Raw genomic sequence first — 18,733 nt, forward strand, 5'->3', positions numbered from 1 at the left:
AACAATCGCCCTGCACACTTAGCATACAAAGTACGTGTGTCACAGATCTTACCCATCATTTATAATGCTTCATGTGTAGTTACATCATTTAATGATTTACAACAGCTGAGCTTTATGTTTACTTCGAATGGATTCAAAAGAACAGTACGCATTAAAACATTAATCACACAGTTTCTATTAAAAGAAGGTAACTTCCCTTGTATCAGATTCAAGATCATATCTTTGATACATATAGTGAACGAACAAGAAATAGAATATGATGTACTTAATTTTGATAATAATACGATAAATATATCTGAAACAACTGAGTTGGATGCAGGAGTTGCAAGACCAATGAAGCTTAGTGTGCGACTGCTAATTGGTGGTGGGTGTAAGATGAGTGTAAGTGGTGATTGTGGCAGTAGTTGCATTGGTGGAATTAGGACTTGAACTGGCGAGACCGCCGGCTGTGGTTGCAAGACTGGTGGCGGGCTTTGAATAGGTGGGATTGGTTGCCTGGGTGGCGGTGGCCTCACCCTTGGTGGAGAAATCTGATTCTGCCTTCCTTCTCTATTGAGGTTTTTCCTTTTAGGATGAGGAAATTAATACATGCCATGGCCATCCTCCCCACAGTTGTAGCAGTAGTACTCCTAGGTTTTCCTATGGTCCTCTCCCTTGCTTCTGATTGCGGTTTTGTGCATGCCCTTGTTGTACCAAACGCACAGATAGATTCTCAAGCTGAGTAGTGATGCAACTTAACAGGTCTTGCTACTCTTCTGATGCCTCTTGTGGTTGGGTTCTCTGAGCGGCTGTTGTAGTCACTGGGGTTAGTCGAACTGAGCTTGATTCCTTTGACTCGTTGACTCTTGCTTGCATGTGTAGCTTCTTGTCTTTAAGGCGGGCTACTTCCACTGCCAACTCATACGTTGCAGGGAATCTCCCCTTTACCTTCTCTTTAAGCGACCACACGACAACAACGAAACGGTCCTTCTTCAAGAAATTAGGCACTCCTTCACCTTCCTCCAGTGAGGCAATCCATTGCTCCCACAAATCCAAAAACTTGGATTTGTAAGTGGCGTACTCTAGAAGATCTCCCTGCTTTAACTTCGTCAGCAGTTGCCATAACTTTTCTGAGGTTATGCCTCCACAAAACCTCTTCACAAAGGCAGCACGTAGTACGTCCATGCATTCTTGGTAGCTTGGGACAAAGCATTGTACCAAGACTTGGCCTCTACTTTCATTAGTAGAGGAAAAATTTGTAGCCGTGAGGCATCATCATCCTTGTGGGAAACCACACAAGCGATGTCAAAGTCACCCAAAAAATCGGTGGTGCTATCTTCTCCCTTTTCTCCACGGAATATGGGAAAAGAGACACTTGCCATGGTAGTAACTCAATGAGCAAGAAATTATAAAATTTTATTATTATTATTATCACAAATGACATCAGCGGCTCATAACGGCTTTCTTACAGGGTTGGGTGGATAGATTTAAAACAGGATAAAAATGGAAACATTGAAAGAGTGGTGGTAATCCAACATGGGGAGATAATAGGGTATGGGGAGCTAAAGATTTCTCCTAGCACCGTAGCACCAAAAAAATACACAATCTTTTGTTGATAGAAGATTTTTCTATCTACATAAATATTCACATGCATGTGTTGTAGAAACCTTAACTGCTTGGTTCTTGGTCCGTTATCCATGATGCACAGAGTGTAGAGCACTTACACTCTTATCATGCCGGTGTTGACAAGTCGGCACATCCACAGGAGGTCATCGCCCTTCATAGGCTCCACTTTCCCTTCGTCGCTCAGCATGTATGGAGTGATGGCGACGCATTTGACAACTCCTAGCCTTTTAGCTAGCAGCAGCTGCAAGTAATTACCGTAGTTGGCTTGTTGCATGAACTCCACTCCATTTAGTTGTAACTCGCCTCCAGCCCACTAGGTTTCACCCGTGGTAGAGAGTTTCTTCAGGATAAGCTGTACGAGAAGAGGAGGAAGACCCTCTACCCGCCCTCCAAAGCAGCGGTGAGAACAGTATCCAAACCACTCCTCTTTAGGGCATGGGAACCTTCTTACCACTTCTGCTTCGGGGTTGTCGAAGTGGACTGGTAGCACTCACATGCGCCGCACGAATCGATAGGCGACCTTCCGCCACTTCACCTTGGACGGCCTTATTTTGGGCAAACTATGTAACATTTAATGGTCTAGTAACTTGTGTGTAGCAGAAAATAGCATCGACATAGTGAGCATTTCATTAGAATAGATTCCTAATGAGAATAACAAGAGTGCTTGGGTGGAGAGAGCAACAATAAGTATAACACCTAGTTAGATAGCATGAACAATACTTCAAAAGAGAGAGAAATTAAGCTATTGACAACAGTTGAGGACCGGATTTTCATGGAGCCGGTCCCCCCTCCAAAAGGCTTTGTATTATGGTTTCTCCCATCAAGAGAGACATTTTACAATACAGTTCTTTGTGTTCCTTCAATACTAGCTAGTGCAATGAAGATGGAAACTTCAAGCACTAAGCAAAACACTTATTAAACACAACATCAATTCCCTCACGGTCTCAGACCCAAGACCTCACACACCTTTGAAGATGGTGAGAGCTAGCGGGGTATAAGAGTAGATTGAGAGGAAGAAGGAGTAGTATTACGAGAAAGATGTACATCTCCTCACATAACCACTCCTATTAGCATAGCTTAGCTTAGTAATTAGCATGTTAGAGGAGATGAGCATGCATTGAAGCTTGGCTCTTGCTTGGCTCTAGTGTGAGTGTGTAATGCAATAATGCCTTGAGAAGATCAGCCCCCTCTCTCTCTTGGTCAACCCCTCTTGCTATTTGCTCATGCAGACACCCCATTGGACCTCCCAGGCTTAGCCAATAGGATTTCAGGAGCATAAGTGATAGCCTTCTGACATGTGTCCCCCTTTCCCCTTTTGTGAGAGCTTTAGGTAATTAATTAATGCAACTAAACTCTCATTGGACCCCTTTGTCTCCTGGCCAATAGGAATCAGGCAAGCCATTGGGCTACTGAATGCTCATTGGACCCCTTGGGAGACCATCCAATAGTCTTCTAGAGAGCTTAATTCTTATTGGTTTTTTTATTAGGTGTTTTAAATTAATTAAACTAGATTTACTCTAGACTAATTCTCATTGGTCCACCTCCATGGCCATCCAATTGGATTTGAGTACACCTGTGGGCATCTGGGCTAGGGAGCTGACATGTGTCCCTCATTCCCTTTGTGTAAAGGGAGCTTTTGTGTGTGTGTGTGTGTGTGTGTGTGTGTGTGTGTGTGTGTGTGTGTGTGTGTGTGTTTCTCTCATCCCCTACTTGCAAGGCTCGCCCCCTCTTATGTAGGCATTATGAATACTTTTTGGGACACACACAAAGCATCCAATTTCCCTAGTGTTTGGCCTTTGGACACAACCTTTGAATTTAGGAACCTTAGCATTTGGGAAGTCTTAATGGGTTGAACCTTAGGGTCTTTTTAGCCCATTGTTGCACCTTGCCCTTTTGCAGATGGTCCCCCCTTTGGATCCCTACTGTGGCCAGCCTGCCAACTTAACCAATATTCTAGCTTTTCCTCCCCTGGTACTTCCCTATATTAAATGATCAATTTAACGTGAAAAAATCATTTAGGATAATTAGATATTAGTTATTATGGCATTACCTCTCTCTCGAAATCATAGTCGTCCTCGACTATGGGGTAGAGAATATAAAGCATATTCATTAATCCTTTTCCTAGCAGGTAGAGGATCCCTATGTTACCCTACGACATCGTTCCAGAATGGATGACTAGTCCATTTGGCGGTTGAGAGTCTAAGCTTCCGCAAACATGTCAGCACATTAGTCCTATCAATCTTCCATAGTAGAGTGACAAGCTCTACTTGGTGTTCGGGAGACGTCGTCTCTGCAAACTTGATCTAAGCATGCATACTACTTCATTTTTGTGCACAATAAAGAAAAAGAGAGTCTTATAAGACAAAAACTTTGCTCCTTTTTAACATTTGTACATTAGCTTACTCTTGGGAAGCATTGTAAGCATTGACAAGGTTTAGGTTATCCTTTAATTGTATGCCTTGCATCCATCTAGCATCTTCAAAGGATAATTCTTAAACTTAATAAGATATCATCGGATAGTCTTACCACCTCTTAGTACCTTGTATTCATGTTGAAGGATGGACTCGAGCTTGCGTGGCAAGCCGACTATTCAAGGTGCCCAAGCACAAATTAGATCAACTCCACACAACTGTATCTTACCAAAGTCAACATTGCAATCCAACTTTTGCAATTAGGAATTTTAACCACCTGTAAACATTTCCAAGTTCCACACAATCTCAAAAAAAACCAATGGATTTGGCAGCCCAAACAACCATCATTACACAAACCACCAAACATACCATCTCAAATAAAACAATGGATTTGGCAGCCTAAATGATACCCACCACCGCAAGCTCACAAAGCCACATGATCTAGAAAGCTAAACCCTCGTGCCAATGCATTCATCATTACACAACATGCTATACACTTGAAACAATTGCTCTTTAAACAAGTACCACATGACAACAAAGCATTGCCAACGAACAACCATGAGTGCATCTCTCAAGGCCTGCATCTTGCACCGTATCATGTTACCCACTGCATCGGCCGCATTCGCATAATAAGGCCACCTTACATGGACTTTCATAAGCACTTCTATATAACCTATGCGCGCAACCTACCCTTAACTCACTATCAACCACCAATGGGACCTCGGGGGGTGCACTTTTGAGAACCCCACTATATTGTGCACATTTAGAGAGTATTTAGAAAAACACTTTTTTAACATGTTTGAATGAATAAAAAGACCCCTTATTTTAGAATTTTTTTTCAAATTGAAATATAAAAACACCTTATGTCAATGTATCTCTGCTAATTTTCTTAAAATGTTTGCATTAAAAACCTTTCTTGTTGAGCTCACATGGTACATTAACATGATAACATAATTGCCCCCCCCCCCCCCCCCCCCCCCCTTCCTCCCTCCCTCAGAGAGGACTCCCAATAGAGTGTTTTTTTTTTTTTGAGATTTTGATTTAGAGATTTTTGCAAGAAATATAGAACTTTGTTAGTTGGAAACTTCATCTCAACACTCTCTTTCTCTTTTTTCCTTTCCGAGTGAGACACCTTTGATTGATACTTTACAAGGAAAGAGCAACAGGTGAGATAGGATTGATATCATAGTTTTTTTGAGGGGGAGGGGCGGGGATGCCAGGCTCCAAAGTAGGGTTGCACACATTTTTCTTTACCTAGAATCTAAGGAGATACTCTTAAATTTGACAAGTTTGAGCTCTCATGGCTTTAAGGAGGACAAATTCAAAGGTGGCACGTGGAGGCGGAAGAGAGAGAGAAGGGGGGAGAGAGATGAAATGATGTGGGTCAGGGCAAGATTTTTTGTCTGCGTGCGTTCCGTAGTATCACATAGCAGAGCATGGAGGGGGAACATAGCTAGCAATGGCGAGGCGCTAGGGGCCCAGACAACAGAAAGGCATTCTGTGTGTGTGTGTGTGTGTGTGTGTGTGTGTGTGTGTGTGTGTGTGTGTGTGTGTGTGTTGGTGCGATGCCTGGAGCAGATGGCAGATCCCAGCATCGATGCGGCAATGCAAGATCCACTCATCACCAAGCTTCTCTAGAACCTACAATTGGTCGACAGCTCAAGTTGAGCATGCGATTGAGATCCTTGGCTGAGAAGATAAGAGAAATCTATGCCTTGTTGTGGGACAAGATGCCATGCGAAAGGCGCATGCAGAAGACAGACTTGCGTCTGATGGCAAGGCGGTTGTGTGAGGGCGAACGTTGACAACGAGATAGAGCTGTAGAGAGAGAGAGAGAGAGAGAGAGAGAGAGAGAGAGAGAGACGGGGTCTATTTGAGACAGCAATGGTGAGAGATGGAGGTACGCAGAGGCTGACGGAGCAGAGGAAGGAAAGCCAAATGTTTTTTTCTAAATGTATGCACTCAAAGAGATGGCACGAACCTACGCAAGCTGGCTTCGCTCAAGCTGAACGTTTGCTCGTTCGTGCCAAGTCGTGAGCTCGATCTGGAATCTGCCTCTCGTAAGGTTTTCATGGAGAAAGCATAACAGCTCAAGGGTATCTGGCGAGATTCGGTCTAATGACAAAGGACCGAGTACTAGTAGTAGTAAGTATGTAGCAACGATTTTGGTTTTGTGTTTATTAGATATGTAACCACCTTTTGCATAAGTGTGAACACTAGGAGCAAGCGATACGAGTATTATTAGATTTTGCATAAGTGTGAACACCTCAGCAAGTGATGGGAGTAAGAAATTCCAAAGGACTTGCGTGTAGGGTAAGGGGGCCGACTTAAGGCCACCTAAGCCGAACTCGAGCTCACGATCTCTGTGCTGCACCAAAACAATAGGCGAGAGGCGCAATAGAAAGCTCTTCGTTGTCGCTAACCACAAAACAAGTACGGTGACGAGCCGATCTGTGCAGAGAAAGTATGGCGCTTGCAAAGTTTTTCTATGTAACAAAATTGGGGTCGAGAGGGAAGCCACTCCCAAGGGGTATAATGAGCCAAAGCGGCCACCAAGGCTTGAACGCACATCCGACGGCCCACATTATGTACACAACCGCGCTAACCAACCCAACATTAGTGACTTGGTGTCCTTCTTCTGGAAATAAGATTTCTTAAAGATAGGGGGTCCAGCGGCGGCTGTCTACAAGGGGCCTGTTTTTTATTGGCCCCCTTACCCTATTTGAGAGATCGAGTTTTAGAAGGTACTTACTTACATGGAAGGATATGTTTAAATTTTGAAAACTGAGGATAATATTTTTGAACGAAGAACTTCAAGGGTGAGGGTCACTATTACTTACTACTAGTACTACTCGGTCCTTTGTCATTAGACCGAATCTCGCCAGATACCCTTGAGTTGTTATGCTTTCTCCATGAAAACTTTACGAGAGGCGGCTTCCAAATCGAGCTCATGACCTGGCGCGAACGAGCGAACGTTCAGCTTGAGCGAAGCCATCTTGCGTAGGTTCGTGCCATCTCTTCGAGTGCATACATTTAGAAAAAAACATATGGCTTTCCTTCCTCTGCTCCGCCAGCCTCTACGTACCTCCATCTCTCACCATTGTTGTCTCAAATAGACCCTCTCTCTCTCTCTCTCTCTCTCTCTCTCTCTCTCTCTCTCTCTCTCTCTCTCTCTCTCTCTCCAGCTCTATCTCGTTGTCAACGTTCGCCCTCACACAACCGCCTTGCGATCAAACGCAAGTCTTTCTCCTGCATCCGCCTTTCGCATGACAGCTTGTCCCACAACAAGGCATGGATTTCTCTTATCTTCTCAGCCAAGGATCTCAATCGCATGCTCAACTTGAGCTGTCAACCAATTGTAGGTTCTAGAGAAGCTTGGTGATGAGTGAATCTTGCATTGCCGCATCGATGCTGGGATCTACCATTTGTTCCGGGCATCGCACCAACACACACACACACACACACACACACACACACAGAATGCCTTTCTGTTGTCTAGGCCCCCAACGCCTCGCCATTGCTGGCTATGTTCCCCCTCCGACCCACATTATTTCATCTCTCTCCCCCCTTCTCTCTCTCTTCCGCCTCCACGTGCCACCTTTGAATTTGTCCTCCTTAAAGCCATGAGAGCTCAAACTTGTCAAATTTAAGAGTATCTCCTTAGATTCTAGGTAAAGAAAAATGTGTGCAACCCTACTCGCTCTATCATTAGTGATTTCAATGGTATTTTTGTTTGTAATAACTATTCAAGGGACTTTAAGAATGTTTGCTATTGTTCAACCATGCAAATTGTGAGTATGGACATGTGGGCACAATCCCAAAAAATAGCTGATGTAAAGCATCATATTTAATGAAAGAATCACGATGGCTTTTTAAAATAATTAGATCGTGATAAAATCATTAGGTTGAGCTTAAATAGAATCAGTGTTCAAGAAAGAATTGCCTCGGCTTAACCTTGAGCCAGTTGAAAATGCAAACCATGGTAAGGGAAAGAAAAACTGGTGAAATATGTCAGAAAACAATTCAAAAATCCTGCAAATTTTAAATTTATGTTAGTATTTTCAATTCGATTCTTTGTAGGAAGGAAACTCAGTCGATGATCACTTAATAAAAAAGACTTTCCTAAATATTGACTAGAATTAAGTTATAGAATGTAAAAAAAATCAAGCTATGTGAGGCTATGAAATGAAATGTGAAATTAAAAAAAACACATTAATATATGTGTGTGTATCCATAGAATTTATTAGAATTATGGAAATGAAGTTTCACTTTAACATTTTAAAACAATAGAATGCTAAAAAGGTCAAGATATGTCAAGATATGAAATGAAAGTGAAATAAAACATTCAAAGTAAGTCTCCATCATGGACCACGCAAAAACAGTGAAAGTCTCCTTAACCCAACACAACACTACGGTTTCTTTTAGAAAGCAAAAAATCAAAGAATAAATTGACTTACATGCAAAAAGGAATGCAAATACTTATGTCCAAAAGTCTTTGACATAGTACTGTAGGACATGACCCAACATGTATTGTACACCCTTCATAGAATTTTCTTTACGCTCCTACATTAAGTGGGATCTAGATATATTCGGTCCCGTTCTCTACTTTCCCAAAGGAAAAAGGAAGCTGGCACCTTGTGTCCATCATTCTTGGTCGCATGCTACACATTGTCCACTAACGACCTCTCCTGAATCCTACCAACTCCATGCGGCCGTGCAACCCTGTGCCCTACAATGAGTTGCTCTCCCCCCAGGTCACTCCCCCACCACAACAAAAAGATTGTAGGCATTGTTAACCAAGTTGAGCTAAGGTATTTGCGTTTCAAAAAGAGGATCAATTCTAAAGCAAGTAAGCCTAGGTGCCTAAGGAATTTATGGAACAAATAAAAAACTTGACTCATATACGATCCTAGAATGGTGGTAGAAGCACATGTAATTCTCAAAGGAAGAGACGCTAATACTTTTTTCTTTTTAGGAAATTCTCAAAAGAGAGGGGTTTGTTTTTAACATGTGCTTTAGATTACCTTATGTCACATTGGTAATACTAGTATGTGACCCGCGCACTGCTGCTACTGCAACCATAAAATTTTAAAAGAAGAGACACAAAACTATGGGTTCTCTAAAGGCTTTGTGGTTCTAAAGGCAAAGGCAAGGCCCCATTGCCTAGGTGTCTCTAACATCGTGAATTAGCAACTATAGAAAGCCGACTTTAGGGCATGGTCACACGAGCTCAGTTATAAATAACTTGGGCAGATAATTGAACCTCCTCAATGAAGCAGCTCAGTTCTACTATGTGAAGGCTCTTGTAAGGATGCCAAATTGGCATAGTTGTAAAGGCTTATCGTATGTACCTTTTTTCTTTTTCTTTTTTAAAGTTTGTGCATGTTCACGGCATTGTCTGTACCTCTTTAAGAGAGAGAGAGAGAGAGAGCCGGTTACACGGCCATGGTAGCTGCTTTGTCGTGAGGCACATCCAACGCCAACTATTGGCTCGCGGTTGGAGCTCAACCGCCAGGTGGCAGCAACACAATTTCGGTTTTGGCTCAATCCTTTTGCGTGACCATGGAGTAGGCTCAGTAATCATTGAATTTTTCAAAATAAAGCATAGTAGGCACAATTATCAATTATTGATAACTATGCCTCGCGTGACCACCACCTTAAAGGTGTGGCTTGGTCTATGTAATGTTGCTTATGTAGTGTGTGCAATGAGGTTGGGCCAGCCAAGGAGTGTTTTGTATGTTGACCACATTCCCCGTGTGTGTGTGTGTGTGTGTGTGTGTGTGTGTGTGTGTGTGTGTGTGTGTGTGTGTGTGAGAGAGAGAGAGAGAGAGAGAGAGAGAGAGAGAGAGAGAGAGAGAGTGTGTTGTTGTTGTTGTTGTTGTTGTTGTGTGTGTGTGTGTGTGAGAGAGAGAGAGAGAGAATAGCAAATAATAGATTATGAGAGTTTAAATATGTATGAGAGAAAGAATAGCAAATGACAAATTATTAACGTTAGTTTAAATCTCTTTGAGAGAGAGAATAGAAATAACAAATTATGAGCATTAGTTTAAATCTCTTCGAGAGAGAGAAAATAAAAAATCTCTCTTCTCTCTCTCTCTCTCTCTCTCTCTCTCTCTCTCTCTCTCTCTCTCACGCACACACACACACACACACAAAGTGTTGCAATGATTGCTTCATTCTCAGCACCTTGCTTGGCATGGGCGGTCACCACATTTGTGATAAAGGGGGCAGGTTTTGGTATTAAAGTAAGCTTTTGATGGTTTGTGTCATGTCAATGTCAAGGGGCTAATGCATGCTATTCCCCTATGCTCTCACTTTACACCGTTGCAATAAGTTCAATCCGAAGGGTAATGCAAAAAAGAAAAACTTGTCTCCGTATTTTTGGCCTGCTGAGCAAAGGCCTTAGTATTGGGCTGGGTTGGGCGTACTTTGACGGATGGCGTCCACGTGGACGGCTAGAGTTTAGGGCACGTTTTTAGAGCCTTTGGGTGAAGGTTTCAATTCACAACAGGACGATGTGACTTGCAAGTGATTGTGGATAGTGTGGAGAACTTGCAAGAGAAGACAAATTGTGGCCAGGCCGGTGGTGTCGGCAATACACAATGAGTTATGTGAGGTCAGTGGTGATGCGGCCTCTTGAGGTGTGCAATACTATGGAGAAGGCGGGCGGGCTTCAGAGGTTTTTGTTGAGCTGGTATGTGGTACTGTGGAGAAGCCGAGTTGTCAGATACACGTAGATACACACACACAATGACACCTGCAGCAAGGAAGAGCGAATCTCTCTCTCTCTCTCTCTCTCTCTCTCTCTCTCTCTCTCTCTCTCTCTCTCTCTCTCTCTCTCTCTCTCTCTCTCTCTCTGCATTCTTGCTATATTGCGCATGCGAATTTATCGAGCAGGTATTTTTCCGTGTTTTCCAGGGGGTCCCAAGCGAGAGGATTGCACAGAAAAGAGGATGGCAATAGGGCTCAGAAAAGAGGTGAGGAGGTCAATGTGCTTTGTCTTAATTGCATTTTGTTGCAGGTATCCATGCAATCATAAAGGCCCTTGCTATACTGCACATGCGAGTTTGTGCTTTGCAGTGGTCTATGCTACTGCCTAATGTTGTGGGCCTCATGAGTTCCATCCTTGTACGAACGTTTTGTTGTAGGTTTCCATCAAATCATAAAGGGTTTTAGGCTTTATTTAGCCTTACATTGACATTGTTTGCATTTTTTGAAATTCCTTGAGTTTTCCAAGAGGACATTTTAGGAAATTAGGAAAATTTTGTAGGGTTTTAGACTATTTTTGGCTTGCTAAGGAAAGGCCTTAGTGTTGGGCTTGCTTGGGTATACCTTTACTGATGGCGTCCACGTGGACGTCTTGCTTGGGTATACCTTTAGTGATGGTGTCCACGTGGATGGCCAATAGTTTGGGTTGCAGGAGTCAAGAAGACGTGAAGACGTGTGCGTGCGAAATTCTGCTTGAAGCTACGTGCGGAATTCTGCTCGAAGCTATGTGCAAAATTCTGCTTGGATAAAAGAGCCTTAGAGTCGTGTGCAAGTCTACTTCCGATGTTGTACTCAGCGACTCGCGTTTTTTGCAGTCCAGCTCAGGCTCGATAGTCTCTCTCTACACGTAACGTCCGCACAATTCCTGGTTGCAGCTACACGGTGCTCCTCAAGATGCTCGTCAATGTTGAGGCTCTTGCCCAGTGCCGTCCTACGAGTTCTCCACTTCATGAGAATGCTTTGTATCTTAACTTCCTCCTACAGACGGTGGAAGACCCTCAAATTCTTGATTGCTTGAGAGAGAGAGAGAGAGAGAGAGAGAGAGAGAGAGAGGCCATGGTACCAAGGCAGTGGAAAAATCATTTTTCCAAACATACAAAATTCCTTTCCTTGTTTATTTCAAGAGGAAATTTTTGAAAAATTAGGCTATTTTTTTAGATTTTTACACTATTTTTGTCTATTCTGGGGCGACATTTCTCCTTTTTCCCGTGCCCTTAACCGGCATTTTTTAAATTGAAAATGGCACGATATTAAGGTGAGACACATTTTTCCCGAACACTGGAGAGGTCGGACAGAGACCTCGTCCACCGTCCAATCCAATGGATGAACTCGCCTACGTGCATGTGTGTGTGTGTGTGTGTGTGAGAGAGAGAGAGAGAGAGAAAGAGAGAGTCTAAGATGATTTAGACTTTCCTTGATTTTGTCAAGAGGAAATGCTAAAAAAGTAGGTTTCCTTTTCGGCTTTCCACACTATTTTTCTCAATTTTTGGGCAAAATTTCTCCCTTTCCTCTTACCCTCAACCGGCATTTCCGAAATTCAAACCAGCACGATATTAAGATGAGGCACAATTTTTCATGAACACTGATTGCAAGTGCTCATCGAATCATCAAGGCACTTAGACCTCATTTACCCTTGTATCGAAACTGTTCGCATTTTTCGAAATTCCTTTCCTACCAATGGTCGAGAAAAATCATTTTTCCAAGCACGCAATTTTTATTTCCTTGAGTTTTCCAAGAGGATATTTTTTAAAAATCACGGTGTTTTTTAGGTTTTTACCCTACTTTTCTCTACTTTGGGGCAGGAATTCTCCTTTTCCCCTTGCACTCAACCAGCATTTTCATAGTTTGAACCAGTTCAAGACTAACCTGAGGCACGTTACACATTGTTCCCTTTAGTTTGCCAAGACGGGATGTCGTTTTCAATCTCAAAAATGCCAGTGAGGCCAAGGCGATAGGAAAAATTCCACTCCAAAATAGAAAAAAAAAACGTGTAAAAGCCTGAAAAATAACTTGATTTTCTAAAATTTCCTCTTGGCAAATACAAGGGAAGGAATTTTCTATGTTTGGAAAAGTGCTTCTTCCCAAACACTGTCGTGTCCTCAGCATTTTTGAAATTACAACCGGCTCTTAAGATGGGAAAACTTCCACTCCCAAAATGGAGAAAAATAGTGTAAAGACCAAGAAAATTAACTTGATTCTCTAAAATTTCCTCTTGACAAATCCAAGGAAAGGAATTTTGTATGTTTGAAAAAATGCTTTTTCCCAAACAATGTCGTGCCCTCAATCGGCATTTTTGAGATTAAAACCGGCACGCTATTAAGACGAGACACAATTTATCACGAGCACCGGTTTTCAAAAATCCTTTTCCTCCAAGTGCTCGAGAAAAATCATTTCCTTGAGCATGCAAATTTCTTTTTGCTGAGTTTTCCAAGAGGAAATTTTAGGCTCGTCCATTCGTTGTTTCTGTGGTGTTCAACGCATGAGCATGGTGGGAACCCTAGACCACCAACACACACTCTTGGATCTAACTCAACTTGGCACCTCAAATTGCACAGTCTATGGATAAGAAGAGTATGAATGGATAAAGTGGGGGTACCCTTTCTGATTGGTGTACCTTTGTCCAATAGTCCATGAATGCCTTTGAATTTGATATTCTCTTGCATGTGTCTAAATATGTGTCAAATCCATTAAATAGATTTGATGGTAGGTTAGCCTTAAGACTTAGTGAACGTTGAGAAAGAGAAGGGAGAATTGTAGTATATAAGTGGTGTTATTGCTCCAAAAATTAGTTCAAGACTATCCCTCTCCCTTATTGATACTAGGATCCATGTGACCGTGTGAAGTATTGTTTCTATGAACTTATTTATCCTTTAGCTAAAAGATGAAATTTTCTCCTAAGATCCATGTGACTGTGTGAAGTATTGTTTCTATGAACTTATTTATCCTTTAGCTAAAAGATGTTCTTTTCTCTTTGATTCTTTTGAACACGTCAAGTAATAGTTGTGTGAACATTATTTACCATCCTCTCTTAATATGACTGTCTCTTCCTCCTTGCAAAATCCACTTGATGGACTTTAGGGTGGCTACGATGACAACGTGGAACCTATGTGTGATAAATCTAGTGATGTTCGCTCGATGGAGTTTGAAAATGGTAACTCAATATCTTGATAACTTATAGAAAATGCTTGATGTATGCTTGGTAATAATGCAATTTTGCTTTCTATTTTTCAGAGTTGAACAAGATAGTGCACCGTGATACATCTGCGTCATTCTTAGGACCCGATAGTGGCCTCATTCTTTATCATTCAATTTATTGCACAATTCATTGACACCCTTACTGTAGGAGACTTTGTCCACATTGAGAATGTGACTGTGAAAAAAAAACTAAGTCAAATGGTTGCACGTCTCCTTATGTACTATTCTTCAACACTTCCACGGTTGTAGAAAAGACAAAGCCTTTTGAAGTCAACCTTAGTTTCTACCCAAAGAGCAAAGTGCGCCAATTTTTGGATGAGACGCAGTCCTTGCATGCACAAGGTACCCGTGCACACTTTGGACTGTAGATTTTGTTGTTATACAGAGCCATGCTAGCACTTCAAAAGTTGCTCTTTCCCAAGGTGATCTTGTTGTTGCAGATAGACCAGCAGCTGAGGATCATGTCATTGTAAGAATTACTTATCTTTTCCCTTCTATATATTTGTTACTTTCTAATATTTTCTCTCTCTTTCCGTCACAGTTTAGCTTCATGAAGGCATGCAAAGACGATTACGACGCTATCTTTTGTGCTCTTGAGACCGATGTGCATCCTATGTTTGTTGCACAAAACATAGGTTCCTTCACAGGCCGGAACCATACACTCTGAATCTTGGATATTACTATCCTAGCACACGCCAAAAGTTCACGTATCGTTTGGAGGAGCATATAAGGCCCATATTCTTGATGTTGGTCACAGTCAAGAAGTAAGTATTGATCTTGCTTTTCCTTTTTCACCATAATAGCTCAAGAAATCTCTAACTCGTCAAGTGGCTATACATAGCTGACTGGCACATTGCACTTTGTGAATGTGAACTCAATTTTGGTGGAACATTTTTGCGGTCAATGCAAATCCACTAAGATTCATCACCAACAAGAGGTAGACTTTTGCTCTATCTGCTCAAAATCTACAACTATTGTTTTGGTGCCCAAGCTTGAAGGAAATATTTTGACCAACAAAGCTTCCCCAATTGACGTTTCCTTAGCAGGCAACATAGTCAACAAAGTATTGCATCTTGACAAAAACTTTGTTGACTTATATGCTTTTGATGTGTTGGATGCTCGTGAGCTGCTAGCCTCCCTTGTCCGAACTGGAAAATTCAGCATCAACAAGTTAGGCCTCGTCACATCTTTTGTTGAAGAGACAAAGTAGCGCTCCTCCTCTACAACATTGAAGCTCCATCACCTCCATGCGAAAAAACACTCTTTATATTATATTGCTTTCATCCATTGCTCATCTTGTGAATTCCTCTCTCTCTCTCTCTCTCTCTCTCTCTCTCTCTCTCTCTCTCTCTCTCTCTCTCTCTCTCTCTCTGTGTGTGTGTGTATGTTTCATTAACTTATCTTCCTCCCTCCCCATAGCCCAAGGGGGGGGGGGGGAAACTGCACGTACATGCATTCCTCAAGCAACCAAAATGCATCTTTTGAACAACTCATCCAGAATGATATCGATAGTGCTTTCCTTGCTAGTCACCCATGGAATAATAATGTTTTCCTTGTGCTCAATAATATAATAAAGTTGCGCTCGTCATTGCAAAAAATCAACAACATTATGGTAGATGTGGTGAGAGTATCGTTGGAGAGAATGCCAATGATAACACCTTCTTTGGTGCATTTGGCTTCCAATAGACATGATTCCTCCATTTTGACCCAGGTATTGAATAGCCACACATCATCTATTGGTATTGTTGCTTGATATTATCCATGCATTCTCCTTTAAATTTAGTATTGCATGTGATGTCCATATTTACGGTGTGCCAATAACTTTACCCAAAAAGACAACATTCAATAGTGGACTTGATCTAACAACATTGCACAAAATCAACATTGTCGATAGAAGTGGTTGCCTATTTTTTTACTTGGGGGGCAACCGATGCTCACAAAAATGCAAGTATCGTACCTGGGACAAAAACGAGACGGAATAATTGAAAGCTTTGCTTCTCCAGTAACCAAATGAACTCCCTGCCTCCATCGCGAGGCAATTTTCTTACTTGGGTGATAGAACCATCCTAGAAATAGGTGCAATAGCAGCAAAAATTAAAAAACTTAAAAAACAATTACATCCCACAGCTCCCTTGAACATAAACATTGAACAAGCCTCCCCACCAAACAAAGCTATACAACATTACATAGAAACAGCGAATGATGTTCCTATATATCAATCTTATAAATGTGGACGTTTAATGTTTTTTTCATAATCAGTTCAAAAAGGGCATAGGTCGGTGCTTGGGAGGTCCAGAAACAACGAGATACATGAAAACTATGTTTGCACTTCATGCAACCGTAAAAGGCAAGAACATGGTGCACTGCTCACCCAATTGAATTCCACAGGATTTAACCTCCCCTTGGCTACAGTAGAGAAGCTAAATCATTTAGAAAGCCGCCTTGTCAGTGTCAGACCATCTTTCGCTAAAATTAGGGAGTTTATATACGATGGTCAATTTGGATTACGAGGTGGGTGTTGTTAATGTTTTGGCATCCTTGGGGAAAACACAACAAATATTGTCAAGTTTTATTCATGATGAAGCCTCGATACTAGTGGGTATTAATCGTCGTCTACAGTACAATCATTGCTACATGTCTAGGGTTGTTTGGCCATTGCTTACAATGAAAGCCATTGCTCATCTATTGCAAACATCTTTATACAAGAACAAAAGAATTACTCTGAACAGTGAGACTGGCTAAGCCATTTTCATAGTCTGCATTGCCCTTTTCCTAATGATTTTGCCGACAACAATCAACCACTAGAAGAGGATGATCTAGCCACAGATGTCATGCTCCATGGAATTGAGTCATCACAACAAGTAGTAGATCACAACGACAAAATCTTCTTCGTATCTCCTCCTGAGGCAAATAGTCCTTTGAGTATTTTCTAAGATGAATAATGTGAAGAGCTTAGTTTCCCTACTATTTTCTATGGTGAGCCTTGTAAATACTATACACTTTGCTACGCATACATATCAACATGTGGCTCAATGGGAACTTATGCATAGTGATAGAAGATTCTCACTAAATACAAAGAATATTTTTTTCAAAATAGTCAAAGTAATGACTCAAAAAATCATGGGGTCCATTTGGATCCGTATGCGCAAAGGCAAGCTAAATCACGATACACTAGTGGCCACACAAGTTGTTGGAGATACTAACATTGAGAAGGTCTTGTCTTTTCAACTTGGATACATGACTTTGAGGAATTGCGAACATCACCTGACTACAAGGAAAATTTTTTTAAAAAATGCCTTCGCTATGATTGGATAGCTTGGACCACCAACATTCTTCATCACATTTTCGGTGGGCTGAGAAACATTGGAAACCTTTGATTAGATCACTTACTAAGCTCAACCCCATCGTACATGCAAGCACATAAACAGAAGCATCATACATACGAGATTTGGTCCGAGCCGACCGTGTAACGACAGCCCGCTTTTACTTGAACTGGTTTAATGGGATGAAGAAATTACTAGCCAAGGATATAACCATATTAGGAAAACTCTTTTTTGTAACCGAGTTTCAGAACCGAGGTAGCCAGCATGATCATGGGCTACTATGGATAGAAAATGCTCCTATTTATGGGAAAGATCCCAACGAATGTGTTGTGGATTTCATTGATAAGTACATAACAATTGATTCCATGCTTCTTCCTATAGATTTACAAGCAATTCAAACACACAAGCATAAGAAGTCTTGCTTCAAAAAATGCAAGGGATGCCACTTTGACTTTCCTCGCTACCCAATGGCTTGACTATGATTTTAGAACCTTGTCGTTCTCGACATAACAATATCCAATACAAAAGAAAGAAACACAAACAAATCAAAGATAATCTATTACTACTAGATTATAAAGCAAATATTACATTCAAACAGTGGCTCATATCTATGGACCTTCGATCTGAGGATTACATCCAAGCTATAGCATCCACAATCTCATACCCAACACTTTTGTTGAAAAGAAATATCAAAGATATTGACACAAATAATTTCAATCCAACTATTTCAAATCTATGGGATGCGAATTCAGAATACAATACGTTTTAAATGCACACGGAGCAGCTATCTGTTGCACCTCATATATAACAAAATTTGATAACACACTCATCAAAGCAATCAAAGAACAATTTGACTCTTGCATTCAAAACAATGAAACTACATTTGATAGACTTTAAAAAATAGGAAACACAATACTAAACACACAGCAAATAAGCTCACAACAAGCAGTATATATTGCACTTTTCCCTACCTCTCTACAGTGCAACTCGAGAATTTATGTTCATAAACACAAACCCTCCCCATGAGAGAACAATGCTTCTCAAGAGAAAACACCTCCTGCAAAACATAGACCTAACTAGCACATAAATCTTTTACGAGACAAGCATAGACAAATACTGTACACGTCTTGCCCAACTCAATGCTATATCATTGGCAAAATTTGTCTCCACATACACTACAACAAGCAACACATATAGAAAACGTACCAAACCAAAAATTATACGATATGTCAAATATAATAGAGAACAATGTCTACTATTTCTACCATGGATAAATAATGAAACTCAACATCTAACAAATGGACTCGCATGGAAAGATGTATACAATCAAAATAAACCTATCATTGGTACAAATGAATCTAAATATAAAAAAACCACAACAGTGAAAGATGACCTTAACACCAACTCATTAGGCACCAATTCACCTTCGAC

Source organism: Adiantum capillus-veneris, chromosome 5 (assembly GCF_014529385.1).
Source record: "Adiantum capillus-veneris isolate H3 chromosome 5, ASM1452938v2, whole genome shotgun sequence".
In the NCBI taxonomy this organism is placed as follows: domain Eukaryota; kingdom Viridiplantae; phylum Streptophyta; class Polypodiopsida; order Polypodiales; family Pteridaceae; genus Adiantum; species Adiantum capillus-veneris.